Raw genomic sequence first — 15,394 nt, forward strand, 5'->3', positions numbered from 1 at the left:
GTCTCTTTAACTTCAGCTAGTGCCTGGTGCTGGCCTCCCGCGCCCGCTTGTCCAGTCTCCCGTCTCTGAAGAGCAGGCTCCGTCCCTCCCCCACCGGTCACGCCGCCGATGGAGTGTCTCGGATGAGTCAGTCTTGTGTTGGCACCGCTACGTTTTTGCACACCTGTCCGCCCCAATCTCTGCTTACGTGGGTCTTGGTGGCTACTAGGCCTGGCTGTGCCAAGCCCCCAGCTGACCTCTAAATGTTAGCTTCCCTTCTGGCTCATGCCTGCTCCAGCCAGTTCCCCCAACACGTGCGAGTGTGCGTTCGCATGTGCACGTGCATACACACACACTCCTATTCACAGCTCACCGACTCCCCTGCCCTGGGCTGCTCTCCCGACTCCGCAAACCCAGGGGGCTTTGCTCTGTGGTGCCCAGGGGTAAAGCAGGGCAGGTGGATAAACTCTTCTCTGTAGTGGGTTTCAGCTCCGCGAGAGAAACGACGCCATCAAGACTCTCTGGCTAGGGGATGTCGTGGAAGGGATTTCTATGCTTGTGGGGACTTAGACCGGGCCAGTGTCCACAAATCTGGCTGTGTACCAGCTTGTCAAACTCCGGTTCCAGCGCCCACTCCAAACCTACGATCCTAGAATTCAGAGTGGGAGGCAGGAATCCGTATTCTCAGCAAGTGGACCAAACGATCTGATGCAGCTGGTCCCGACACTGGCCTCTGGACTAGACGATGCCTCTAAGGTGAAGGTCACGTTTATGCTTTTTCACAATGCTCCTGAGAGGTCAAGAGATGGCTCGAGATGCTAAAGGGTTTACGAGGTTGCATTTCGGAGCTGACTCACTCCTTAAGAGCGCCGACAAAGTCGGAAGTGACGTTCTTCATGTTCAAGAGCGCTCTTGCTGCTGGGGATTGCTTCCTGCTTATGCAGCGGCTGGAAGGTCAAGTGCACGAGCACCAGGCCTTTCCAAAGGCCGTGTTCCTGGAGGGTTTTAGGGGGAGATCCCTGGGGAACTGGCATGGCCTTGCCCAGTGAGCTTGCCCTTGGCCGTGACCTTGCCTGGTGAGCCCGTCCTTGGCCATGGCCTGCCTCTGCACATGCTGGGAACCGCCCTGAACACCTGCTTTCCTCTTGAACTGGTGAGCCCTATGGGTGAATCCATGACGTAGGGGCCAGGACAAACGCCTGTTCCGGCTAATGATGCCGCAGCTCAGACCCCACCCTCCTCCGACTCACGGCCTGGCTTCGGTTTTCCTTCCTCCTAAAGAAAAGGAGCTTTGAACTCCTATCACTTAGTTGTTGAGATTGGCATCTCTCTACAATTACACACACGCGCGTGCGCACACACACACATGCTTATATACACACCTATATACACACATATTACAGACATCAATACCAAATGTGTAATACAGATCACATATATAAATGTAGATGTGTAACGTATGGACACCTACTCGTCCATCTACCTATGATACCTGACGTCCAGTTCTCAGCCCTTCCACGGGGCATAGACTCTCTCTTTTTCAATATGTCACCTTGCCACAAGTGAAAAAGTTCCCATATTCAAAAAGAGGCTCATATCAGCATTATCCACCGTCACAGGAGAAGGAGTTTACGTCTCAGTGTTTCATGTCATTCCACCATACAGTGAGATTCGGAGAAACGTATGCAAATAAACTAGAATACATTTCATTAACACCGGATTGAAAGAAACAACCTTTTTGCCGAACGGGCCCAGAACGGTCGCAGCATAGCCGCAATGACCTCCGAGTCGGGGACAGAGAGAGGACAGGCAGAAGAGGAAGCACGGAAGGGCTTAGATGTCCCCGAGCTCTTGCTGGGAATGAATTCGCCTTCAGAAGTCAGAAATCCCACAACAGCTGCTCAGGGCCATTGATGCCATGAAATCCACCCACGGTAAATCCCGGGCCTTGGTGAGATTTATGCATGAACTCGGAGGCAAAACAGGGATTTTCTAATATCAAAGCAACACCCCGAGGGAGTCAGAGACTTTTTGGCGCCCTTGAAAAGGCAAAAGCACGTGCCGGGGGCCCGCTCATCGGAGCACGTGGGGGACAGGGTAGGCGCGGTGCCTCCCTCCCCCGCCCTGCCCAGGAGCCCAGCGTCCCCTCTCAGGGACCAGGGACGGCTGGAGAGGCGCGACACGCAGGCAGGGCGGGATCACGTCCTGTAGGGGGCGTCGCGGATCCACAAGCACTCAGAGGAGCCGAAATCCTGCCACTGCTGGTCTTGAGGCTCCTTGGTGGGCTGTGACAACGCTCCCTTAGAGTCCCGCCCTTGGGAGAAGCACGCTCGTTTGTCGCCCGTGTTATCAGCCCGGGCTGTGAGCTGAATGGAATATCAGTGGGTAACGGGCCGCAGGGAGAGCTAGGCTCATCTCCGCCCCCTGGCTGAGTGAGTGGGGACTCGGAGAGGGGACCGGTGACACGCGTGCCGGCCAGGTAGCTGGCGGAATGGGAAGGTCCTCAGTAAAGTCCCCTTGTCCTAGAAGATCTTTCTCAACGGGAGACGTGGCACCTGTGTTCCCACCACTATAGCTGCTTTTCCAGTTCAATGACTCCATTGAGCTACTCAGTAGAGGGAGTAAGTAAGGAACCTCGGCCAGGCCTTCCATGAAAGCTTGTCTGCTCCCGGTCCGTCTGTAAGATGAGGTAAGTGGATCCGGCAGAGGCCAAGGGCAGGTGAGCTTCGGTGGTTGGGGAGCAGGGCCATGGCGTGGCGTAGAGGAGGCCGGCTGCCCAGCCAGGGAGACCCAGGCACCGGGCAACCAGCGGCGGGCTGGGGTGGCGCTGGGGACGGGAAGAATAGAATTGGTCGCTACAGGCTGGGGGTCTTGAGAATAAATAACCTCCCCAACAGAGGTGATGTCACAGCGGATGTCACACACAACATCTATCTGTTCAAACAAGGCAGGGGAAATGCAGGTCGGACTGGTCTAAAAAGCGGCCCCAGATCGTCCTGATAAACAACTCGTTTTCATCACCAGAAACCATGTGTCGATGGCGATGCTCAGGATCCGAACAGAAGAGTACAACAGATTCAATCCCGCCTCCTTGAGAGCTTGCCAGTCGAAGCGAGCCACATAAGTAGGACACAGAGCTCAGGAAAAAAAAAACATCAAAACGCGAGATATTTCTGGCATGTGGAACTGTGGAATGCACAGCTGCAGCCCGCAGCACAGCTTGGGGCCCGCGAGGCGCAATCCACCCTTCGGACGGGCCCGCAGCTCTCCGAGCGCTCGTCGGGGGCCGAGCCCACCTCTGAGAGTCCCGAGGTGTAGAAAGATGAAAAACAAAACAAACAAAAAACAAACAAACAAACCGGAGTCCTTACTGTCAGGGAGGTTACTGCCTAGAGGACAGTTAACGTACGCCCACGATGGACCGGTCACAGTACAGGCGTGAAGTCTGACAGGCTAACCAGCAGAATCCAAGTTCACGGTGCCACTCGGAACAACTGTTTCGTCTTCTGTAACAAAGGGTAACAGTATCCACCTCCCAGCGTTGTGTAAACACCGAAGGAGCCACTAAAAAGCACCGATGCAATCGCTAATCTAGTGGACGTCAGTTTGTCTCCCCCGCTTCCATAAATTACTCGAATACAAGGTAAGAAGCGATGTGTCTGTCACAAGAAAAGTAAATTGTTGAGAGAATCCAGGTGTGATGACTTACAGCTGGGGGAGCTCAGAGAAGACTTCATGGAGGAGGTGACGCTGAACTTGGCTTTGGAGATTGAGAGAGGCAGAAATAGGGGAAGTGGGCTCCAGAAGGAGAGAACCACATGGGCAAAGACCAGGGGCAGGTGAACAGCTGGGCTGGTTACATAGTGATGGGGGACGAGCAGGCGCCATGTCACTGAGGACCCTGATGCTGGGCTAAGGTTACACCTCAGGTACGATCAAAGGTACGTGAGCGGGAGAGGCCAGATTAGTTGTAGAGCTTCGCTTTATAAATGTAAATCTTGCATCTGGGTTCTTAACGACTGGGGAGGAATTCTCATCAATTCTAAAGACGAAACGGGATGACGGTAGGTAATGACGGTCTACACAGCAGGGGTCAAATGGAATCATAGGTAGCTGGGAGAGTCAGCATGTAGGACGTGTGGGTAAAGAGCACAGAAGAACCATTGTCTCTGTTCGTCGGCTCTGTGACTGAAAGGATGGTGACCCCTCTAACAGGAACAGAAGAAATCCAGAAGGCAGAGATGGGAACGTCCAGGGGGTACAGTGTGTTCTGGACTAGTCAGACTTCTGAGAGCTCACAAGAGAGGTCCCCTGTAGAAATCGGTGTGAGAGTCGCCAGCACCAAGAGCAAAGGACGGGATGAAGAGACAAGCAGAGGGCCGAGATCGGAGCTCGGGGACAGGGACATCTTGGGGGTGGAGGAGGGAAATGCGAGAGAGGAGGGAGGAGCCTCGGAGGGACACGGCAGGACAGGGCAGCCTGAGGGGAGCCAACGAAAGGAGAGGTCATGGGTGCCCAGTGGGGCAGAGGGGCTGGAGTGGAGGGTGGCGACTCAGAGCTCATCGACGGTATCTCTTTTACCCCCGATTCATTTTCTGTGGATGGATTTTTTTTTTCTCTTGGATTCCCCATGCAGAGATTTTGTAACGACGACAATGAAAATTGCCAATGACCTCGAAGAGGTCAAACCCAAGCTTGTAGGGGCCGAACGGAGAGTCCGAAGTTAGGAAGCACAAGCGACGACTGTGGGTTGCTCTTTGAGAAATTCCGCAACCAACAGGAGGAGGAAAAAAAGCCCAGGTGAGTGCGAAGCCAGGGCGGGTGGCGGCGGTGCCCGAGAGCTCTGCTGCCTTGGGCAGAGCTGGGGATCCCACTCTCGGGAATTCTGGGAGCCTCTAGTTAGACTGGCTCGAAGCGCTCCCCCAACGGGAGCGTTTACACCACAGAAATTGACGAACGCTGCAAATCAGCCTCCTCCTACCACTCTCAGTTGGTTGTAAAGAGTTTACCCCCGTTACGATGGAGACGGCAAGCCGGTTTCGAGGCCGTGTGGGCCGAACACAATGGAGAGACAAGAATTGAACGGTTGGGGTACGGGAGTGGGATAGGAGGTTGGGAGAAGGGAGGGGAGGTGGTGCCAAGGTTTATCAAGGCCCCAGGTATCATCGCCATGCCAGGTGGGGACAGTGATCATGAGAACAAAATGTTGGAAGGCACATTACATGGATGTAACAGATGAAAGAGTTAATAAACCTTCTCAGCTACCCGACTTAATGGAGCTAATAAGCCTCAACTCCTTAGCTCAGCAACCAGGAGAAATTAGGTCAAACTAAAAAAATATTGGGGAAAAATTAATTTTATACGGAGCCGGAAAGCCAAGCCGTCATCATGTGATGGTATTTCTTTGGGTGTTGTGCGGAATGCTTCGGAAGTTTCTTCACGGCCGTGTAAAGAGTTGTGATGGCAATCGCTGAGTTTTATAACACTGCTCGTCCCATCACCCAGGAGACCAGCTCAGTCATCGCAAACGAAGCGAGCTGGACGAGAAGGCCCATGTGAGTTTGCGTGAACATGACCCCCCAGCGTCACACGCCCTGCATTTTCTTACCTAGGAGAAAAATGAATGGTCCAGCTGGACACGGCCACGGTCAGGATGCTGGGCTGAGGTTTAACACTTGGCCCTGCGGAGACCGTGACCCTCAAGCCATACTGCAGTACCTTCTCCCAGATGCGATGTGCGAGATTTGCTGTTTCCTGCCACTCCTGCGGTACGTTCCTTGACCTTTCAGAATTTTTATTTAATTTTAACAGGAGTTACGACGAAAGCACATTTTATCCTACAAATATTTAACCTTCATAGTGGGTTTTATTAGAGCGCTCTGCGTAGGTTCTGTGTAGGCCGGGAGAGAAAGACAGCACAGGGCAGAGAAGGGTGTCTTGACCGGAGTGGGGACCAGGTGCCAGGGGTGACGTCAGAGAGCTCTGTAACGACCCACTCAGGCCCCTTCGTGGGCGGCTGAAAACACAGGAACATCACAGAATTTCAGGGCCAACGGGAGGAGAGAGCTACCAGCTGCTTCCTCACTCCATGCGACAGTCCCACAGGCTCCCTGGCAAATCTCAGAAATGTCGGGCCCGGTCCCAGGCAAATATCTCAGGAAAGACGTTCTCAGGCCAACTGGGGACACTTGGTCCCGTTCCCTTCGAATCAAAAGTGTCTTTGCCTAAGGCGCTCGGCCGTCTGCCGCTGAGATCTCCAGCGGGGAATTCTTTGCAACTCTGTGTCCTACATCATCCGGCCCATAAATAAAAACCCGCTCGCCTTTCCTTCAAGGCTGAACAGGGTCCTCCGGGGGCGTGAAGAAAGGATGTCAGTCCTCAAAGTCAGACCAAGTTCAATGTCGCGGCCTCGAAGGTCAGGGAGGGAAGGGTCAGACTCTTTGGCTGAAGGTTTAAATTAAAGAGACCTTCGCCGGCCGAGCTCGATGGACGTCAGCTTGGGAAATGTGACATGGCAGGGAAAGCAGCACCGATGACATTGCAGAGGGAGAACTGGACAAAATCTAAAAAAAAACTAGAAGTGAGAACGTCTCAGCGTGCCCTGGGCAGGGAGGGGACACGGCGTCCGGTCTGCTCGGCCTTCTGATGCTGAGCGAACGCTCCGGCATTCTGGTTTGTAAAGTGCTGCGCGTCTGTGTCACCGGCATTTGGATGGATCCATTTACACGAGAATTTCCGAATCGTTAAAAAACAAACAAACAAACAAACAAAAAACAAAAAAAACAGCAATGTGAACTACGGCTGATGAGGGCTGACACTTGACCACCCGCCGGGCACTGTGCGAGGAGCTGCACGCACACGGCCTCGTTTAGATTGCAAAGCAGCCCTGTTCCTGACGCCTCCACCTCCCCCCGCCACGGTCACCCCCGTTTCATAGACAGCAAGGCGGAGGTTTCCAGAGGCTAAGTTACCTGACCGGGGATGGCGGCCGGTAAGCGGCAGAGCGGGAACCTGAGTCCAGGATTGATCTAGCTCCACTCGAAGTGATTTTGAGGATTAAACAGAGCGACACGTGGAACACCTTCTTCATGTGATGCCAGGCAAGCAGAGACCCTCCAATCCCCCCCACTCTCTCTTGTTCATTTGTTCACTCATTCATTCATTCACTCATTTATTCACCAACAAGGTATTGGGAACCTCCCACCTGTCAGCCGCTGTTCCACGAGCTGGGGGCATAACATGGAAGAGACAGCCCTTAACCTCAAAGGGTTCACAGTCTAGCTGAGCAGTGGGGTTGGGGACCTGGTTCCGACGCGTGGGTGTGGATGCTTCCTCACACCACCGAGCCGCGCTCCAGACACAGGCAGGGCGTCCAAGAATTCGACTCGGTTCTGACCCTGTCTACTCGGAGACAGCAGCAGAGTCCACAGGCTCCGTCCCATGAGACTCATCCGTACTTCAGGAGCCAGTCTGCTCCTGACCACGGAGCTAGAAATCAGAGGGTCCCATGACTCCCTCTTTGGGTTTGTTTGAATAGGCAACAGCCATTCGTTAATTTTCTCTTTAGGGTCCTGAAGCAATTTCAGGAACGGAGAACAAGAAACCAAATATTATAACAAAAGATGCTCCCATCACCCTTAAGGCCAGGAAATTCCAAGTCTTGGGAGCCGACAGCCAGACTCTGTGGACGAGGACCAAGGACCTATGAGAAATATATTTTGGTCATCTGAGTGACGTATTTCTTATAAGTCACAGTATCACAGCAGGCCATTCCACGGCGATAAGATCATCGCTCTATGGGGAGTCTGGGAGTGTGGGATGGGGCTGAGGGGGCCCCCAGTCGGCCTGGGAGAGCCAGGAAGAGCTTTCCCCAGAAGGAAGGCGTGGCTCGGGCCTGAGGCTTGGAGAACAAGCCGGAGCTAGCCAGACGGAGGTGGGCAGAGTCCCTCCAAGACAGAAGAACGTGTGCAGGGACCTCTGCTGGAGCCAGACAAGTCCGCAGAAGTCCGACAGCAGGAGAGGCCGGTGTGGGGCGCCCCGGGCTGGGGCTGGGGCCAGCGGGAGCGAGAGACGGGGCCGGAGCGTGGAGGTGACCCATGTGCCCAGTGAGGAGCTCGACTCTTCATTTCGATTTGATGGAACAAGGATCTACTGAGGGATCTTTAGGTGCAATCCCTGCCCGTTAGAGAGTCTAGGGGTAAAGCCTTTGTCCTTTGTGCCCAAGCGGCCAGCGTCCCAGAAGCTCTGCAGACACTTTTGGGCCATACTCGCTGCGTTCCCTGCTCCTCCGCCCCCAGGGGCCAGCAAAGCCCGTCACGCCCGCCTGGGCCTAAGACCCCTGGCGGTCTCCACATATCAGCGCCCAGGACTCTGGGGCCGACGAAGCCCGCCCGCACCCCTCATCCGGGCCATCCTAAGTCACCGGCCAAGAGGTGGCCCTCACGGTGTCCTCACACGTCCTGACCTGGCTTCCGGCGGCTTCTCCCCACCCTCCTAATCGCAGTTTGGTTGCCACCGACTGGGGCCAGCGTCCCTCAACCCTCCCACCTTTCGCTTTACGAGACTCCGCCGAGCTCTCAACACTTCAGCCTCTTCCTGAAGTGGGAGACCCTATCCTCCCTTATCCCCACGACATCTCGGAGCCCTCAGGTGGCAGTAGCACCTTGCTCCCTGTGGCTTCTTTCTGACCGTTAGTCTGCGGCTCTCAGACTTCCTTAGAGGTCCCGGTCATACGCACCGTACAAATGACTGACATCTGCCCTTCTTATCCTCCCTGGCCCGCTCAGTGAGGACGGTGGCACCTCGGCCATGATATTCCTGGCTGCCCACATCATCCTGGGGACTTTAACACTCACGCACCACTGGCGCCTGGGCTGCAAGGACCTTCCCTCTCCGTCGCTTAAGGCTTCTGCATCCACAGCCATCAGCATCAGCATCAGCAGCAGCCAGAACTCCCTTCCCTTGAAATCCTCTGCTCGAGCGCCCTACTCTCGGCCATTATGGACTATCTCTAGCAATTTCCCTGTTCGCCATGCTCTCCAAGGCCGCCCGGCACCTCTGACTTCGGTCAAGCTGCCCCGCGCTCAGCGCATCCTCCTCCGCGCCCAAATGTGTTTATGACAACTCAGGGCTCCTCAGCGGGGTCTCTCGGTTGGCGGGTTAGCCCTGCGCGCCTCGGCCCGGGGCAGGAGACCCTGCCCGGGCTGCCGCCACCCACGTTCTCATCTCCTGGCTTCCACGCGCTTCCCGGAACCTTACATGTCAGCTACCCACTCGTGTGTCCTGGGACATGTCTAGCTATTTCCAGCTTGCGAGGTTTTGTTCATCCGCTCTTGCTGCCTAGAATTGCTGTTTCTTTCCTTTATGACTTGGCAAATCGCTACCTGTCTTTCAAGACTTGGCTCAGATACCCTCCAGCCTCCTCTCTCCCGCCCTGGTTAGAACCAGCCTCTCTCTATCCCGCGTCCAGATCACTATCCTCGGCCCTTTTAATGCTTCGTTGTACTTTATTTTTTTTTAATCACAAACTCTCGCAGGCAGGGGCCGTGTCCGATTCATCTTGATATTTATTCCCAGCACAGTGCCTGGCCAGCAGGAGACTCCAATACATGTTTGGTCAGCTTTCTTGAAATAGAATTTACATACAATGAAACTCACTCTTTTTAATTAAATGATTCAGTGAGCTTAGACACAATATACCGTCGCAGGCCATCGCCAGCATCACGACATAGAGTATTTCCATCTCTCCAAAGCTTCCCTCGGGCCCCTGTGTGCCCACCCCGTCCCCTTGGCAACCTCTGACACTCTCTCTGTCACTATAGTTCTGCCTTGTGTGGAATTTCATATAAATGAAGTCAACGCCGATGTAGCCTTTGGGTCTGGCTTCTTTCATTTAGAATAAATAATATTTTAGTTTACATTCTAAGTCACGTCTCTAATCCATTCCTTTTTCTGAGTTGTGGTCCATTGTATGGATACATGGCAATTTGTGTTACCATTTACAGCTCGATAAGCATTTAAGGTATTTCCTGTCTGGGGCTGTTGTCAGCAAAGCTGATAAGGACCTTTGAGTGCAAGTGGTCGAGGACAGGTGGGCGTAGAAATCCCGTACTTTATGGTAAGCGTGTGCTGAACTCTAGAAGACACTGCCACACTGTTTTCCCAAGTGACCGTAACATTTTTCATCCTGACCATCAATGCATGAGTTCTAGTCACTCTACGTCCTTGTCAGCATCTTTCTAATCTTAGGTATTCTAGTGGGTGGACAGTGGTACCTCGCTGACTCATGGCGTGAGCATCTTTCCCTACATTCATTTGCCACATACATATCTTCACTGGTAAGTGCATTTTAAATCTTTCGCCCATTTAAAAGTTGGGTTGTTCGTTTTCTTTTCATTTAGCTGTGTGCGTTCTTTATAAGCCCTCTGTCGAATACGTGTTTTGGAAATACTCCTCCCTCCCGGCCTGTGGCTCGCGTCTTAATTTTTTAGCACTGTCTTTGGAAAGAGCAGTTTTAAATTTTCGCTGAAATATAATTTATTAACATTTTGCTTTCTGTGGCCTGTTTATCGAATCATTGCCTAGCCTAAGGTCACTACGATTTTTCTCCTGTGTTTTCTTCTCATTTTTCCAGGTCTTTTATTTACATCTATGTTCCATTTCGAGTTAACATTTGTAAATGGTATGAGGTAAAGGTATAATAATATGACAATGTCTACCCAGTGGCGCCAGCATCATTTGCCGAAAGGTTTTTCTTTCTCCATTAGACAGCCTTGGCAATGTTGCCAAAAATCGAATGGCCACATATACGGCCGTCTATGTATTTTGGGGTTCGCTGCTCTATTTTATCGTGCCGTTTCCTGCCTTTACGCTGACGTCGCACTGTCTTGAGGACCGTTGCTTCACAGCTGGGGACGCGAGTCCTCCCAGTGTGTGCCTGTTTCAGAATCGTTTTGCCTATTCCAGGTCCTCTGAGTTTGAGAAACGCAAATTTGAGAATCGGCGTGTTGATTTCCGTAAAAACGCCTGCTGGGATTTTGATTGAGATCGGCATTTGCACTGAATCCATGTGTTAATTTGGGAAAGAACTGACATCATTTCTGTTGACTATGTGAACGTCTTCCCTACGGAAGGTGCTAAAACCCATGCATTTTGTGTAGCACTTGATAGTTTGCAAAGCCGGTTCACATGTTACCCCATGGGATCCACCTAACGCCCCTGCAAGGTCAGAGGGAAATGCTGGCTCTACTTTGCAAAGGCGAAAACTGAATCTCGGGGGACTTGGCTCCGGCCAGCTGGCGGGGGTGTGGTGGCGCCAGCTGGCCTGGCTTTGTCGTTTTGCTGCTAGAGCTTATTTGATGCTGGGTCCTGTTCCTATCGATCTGGTGCATCTAAGATGCTGGCATGCAGGCCTGGCAGCACCGCGGGTTCGACTCCACACTTTCGCCTCCTTTACTTGGGTAAAGAGGTACCTAGAGACTCAGACACCCCGGCTTTCGGGCCAGACCTGGGGAGCTGGGTCTGACCTCCTTCTTGTGGTCATCTGGGGGGAGCATTAAAAATGCAGGTGTGCCTAAGCCTCCCCCAAGATTTTGATTTGGTTGTCTGGGGTGAGGGCCTAAGTATCAATATTTCAGACCAGCATCCCAGTGATGCCAATAGGCACCCAGCTTTCAAAACTGTGATTCGGGGGCTTCTGGGGAAAGGAAGGGCAGCAGAGTTCAGTAGAGTTTCTGGGAGCTGGCGTGAAAGGCACGTGGGCCACGGGGCACCCCTGTGACTGGAAGGGAAGGGAGATGAGCGAGCCGGATAGAAGGTCTCCCCAAAGTCCTTAGCGGAATCAGGAAGAGATACTAAAAACAGAATGACTCCTCTCTGAGGATCGGTCCCCATTCCTTCAAAAATATCCTTCCCCTCACTGAATAACAAGGAATTTGACTCTCAGAGATTCAGATAGAGTCATAACGGGACAGGGTTGGAGAGAACTCTGTCTGATCTTATTTCCCAGATAAGAAGTCCCAAGATGCTCGCTCTGCGTCGGCTCTGGCCACCCAGCACTGTCCGAGGCAGGACTGGAATTTAGGGCTCGGGCTGGGGGTTGGGAGGGCAGGGAACGTGCTTCTGCTTTACAGTGTAGCCTAGACCATCTGCCACTTTTTTTAGGGAGAAGTAAAGCCAACTAGACACCGGGCCTGACTTTCGGTTCGTGAGCATTTGGGGCATCAGAACCACCAGGAGCATCAGAATCACCAGGGAATTTGAAATGTCGATTCCTGGGTACAGCCTAGGATCCAAATCCTTGTGGTGGGGACGAGGCGTTGGGGTCAACCATTCACTCTTCTCCCCCGGAGTCCTCGGCAGCTGCCAGTTTTGGTGAAGGAAGAATTCTCTGCGAAGTTCACTTATCGAAATGTCTGTGAGCCTCGCATAATTCGAATGAACGACACTAGATGTACAGACTTCGGCAACCAAGATTTTTTTCTCGTTTCCACGAGCGAAAATACAGACTGAACCTAGCAATCATTTTACGGCCACGGGAAAGCTGATGCCAAGCCCAGACCAGAGCCGCGGGCAGCCACAGAGAGGGCAGGACCTGGCCCTTCAGCCAGGCAACCGGGCACCTTTACCCTGAGCGCTGCCTGGCACAGGGCTTGGGCTGGGCATATTGGCAGTTACTAGTATTTCTGAATGTCTGGTGCCCCGGTCTCTATGTGTCCCCAGAAGGTCCCTCCTTGCAAGCGTCCCTGCTTGCCACTCCCATTTGGGGGGCCTCACCGATGCTGTCCCCTCCTTCCTGATTCATGTCCTGAGACCACTGGTCCTCACCCCTTCTGCGCATTTGAAAAACTTGGGGAGCATTTCAAAACATACCAAGGCCTGCATGCATCATCACGGGTGAGGCCAGAACTGGGGACAGGCCTCCCCAGCGAGGCTACCGGGTGGGGCACGGGGGTGAGAACTAGTGCGTTAGAACTGCCTTCTGGGCATTCCTGGGGTGACAGAGTCCACGTGCCACAGCATCTGCCACTGAGCTCCTGCTTCCAGGCCCAGCAACGAAACGTCTGCACACGCATGCACACGCACACTCACACACACATGCACACACGCACACACGCACGTTGTGGTTACAAACTTAAGCTTCTTAGTTCTTAACGGAGAACTAAATCCCAGGGGCCTCTCCATGGCTCCTTCCTCTCTTGCTCATCGGCTGGGCTACTGGCCTGTCTTCCCTCCTGCCTGTCCTGACTCACCCTCCCACCGGCTTCAGATAAGTCTGCAGCTTGAGACTCTGCCCTCCGCTTTGTGGCCTGGGCCATTGCCCACCCCTCCGCCTCCGCCTCCGCCTCACCTTCCACCCCAGCGCCTTAGCCGGCGTCTCCCCAAAGGCAGGTTGCTCCCTAAAAGGTGCCAGCTCTGGAGGGAAACATCCACCTGTGGCCTCAGCTTCCTCCTGAGCCCCTCCCACCTGCAGGCTCTCTGCTAGGCCCCGCCCCCTCAGCTGGCAGCCCCGCCAGCTGAGCGGACCTGTGAGGCTGCGGCAGGCAGACAGGCCAGTCCCGACCTTCAGCGGCCCGTCACAGTGTCCTTGGTGCCTGCCCTTGAGAATGCCTGCCTAAGAGTTTGCATGTCACAGAAGCAAGAAATGATACACTCCATACCAAGCTGGATCGCCCACCTCCCCAAGGAGGAGGTTTGACCCAGGAATCGCCCCCAGGCTGGTGGTCGACAGGCAGGTGCAGGAACAGCTACAATAATCCAGCCCAGCGTCAGCGAGCCAGCTGCTGGCCGGAAGGCAGGGGCCGCCGGGGAAGGCACTGGAAGCCTCTCGAAGCTCGACCGGGGGGCTCGAAGGCAAAGGCACAGGGCCCACGGACCGCGTGCGAAAGGACAGGTTCCCGAGTGAGTCGGGTCAGGGGCTCGGCCGGACCCGGGCTGCCGCCCTGCCTGGCCCGGACACGGCCCCTGGTCCCGGCAGGCTCCGTCTGCACCGCAGGGGCGGCTGGAGACTGTGGAACACTCCAGAGTGTTTAAGTCTCTCCTTTGCTCAGAAAACCAGGCAAATCGACGGTTTCATGAGAAGCCACACCCCACTCCCCACCCCACTGAGCACGGGCCGGGGCGATGAGGGTCGCGAGCGGGCGACGCAGGCTCCTTCTTTGACTCGTGGGACTGGATCTGGCCGGTGAGCCTAAGGGCGACACGAAAGCCTTCTCTCCAGGACCCGATCAGCCAACGGAGGAGGCGCGCCAGACCCTGAGCAGCGGATCCCCGAATCCCCGCCGCCTCCTTCCCCGCCCGGCGCTGCCACGCGTCGCAGTGGCATCTGCAGGGCACTTGTCACTCGTCCCTTGGTCTACGCCCCTCGGAAACCAGGAGGGCAGGCGTAGTGTCAACCGTCACCGACGCCAGAGGCCAGTCGCTGGTCCCGGCTTCTAAGGGACGGGGTGGCGACTCCAGCCTGGGTCTCTGCCCCGCCCCCCCCAGCTGCCCCACCCCCCGAACCCCCAGTCCCGCCTGACCGCAGGTCTCCCCTTCCTCTGGCTCCCATTCCAGGGCCTTCGGCTGAAGGAGGCTCCCGAAGAAGCTGCGGACCGAGGGACCCTGAGCCCGGCCCCGGAGCTGGGGGGCTCCTCCCCGCAGCCCTGACGCGGGAGCCGGGAGCCCACCTGCCGGCGCCCTCCAGCCTGAATCGGACTCACCTGCCCTGGACCACCCTGCACTCCTGGACGTCTGCCGCCAGAGGTGCGAGTCGCCGGTGTGGAGGGGGCCTCTGTCCGGCCCTGCCTCGAGGCCTTGTCCTCTGCGGAGCGGCTGTGCTGGTCCCAGACCTGCGAGCGGCCTGGCTGCGGCTCCCCCGCCCCCGCCTCACATCCTGCTCCTCCGCCTCACCACACCTGCCTCTGCCCACCCTCCCACATCCACACCTGCCCTCCACCCCGGCCCCACATCCTACACCTGCTCCTCCGCTTCACTCGACGTTCCTCAGAGAGGCCCTGCCAGCTGTGAGCCACACAGGCCCAGGTGTGCGCGGCCTGAGGGCCGGTCTCCAAGTGGGCCCAGGGCCCCAGGGCAGTGTCCAGACAGCCTACAGCCCCTTTCCTGACCACTGCCCACCCACCTGACACGTCCCTGGCCGAGGCTGTCTCCTCCAAGATTCAGAGGCAGAGGACATCTGACTGCCCCGGGCCACAGCCTGGCCCCAGGCCACTGAGGCCCCCTGCTCTCCTGCCAGGATTGGCGTTCTTCTCTGGGTTTGGGGACAGCCTGTTTCCTGATGACTGTCACGAGGAATGTCTAATACCACCAGGAAGCCCCTATCCTCTTTCATACACAGGGCTGTGGGCTGACTCGGTGGCCTCAACTGGACATTGCAGGACATGTCACGGTGAGTGGGAGAGTTTCACACAGAACAAGC

The sequence above is a fragment of the Pteropus medius genome, unplaced genomic scaffold, assembly GCF_902729225.1.
Source record: "Pteropus medius unplaced genomic scaffold, Ma_sr-lr_union100, whole genome shotgun sequence".
NCBI lineage: Eukaryota > Metazoa > Chordata > Mammalia > Chiroptera > Pteropodidae > Pteropus > Pteropus medius.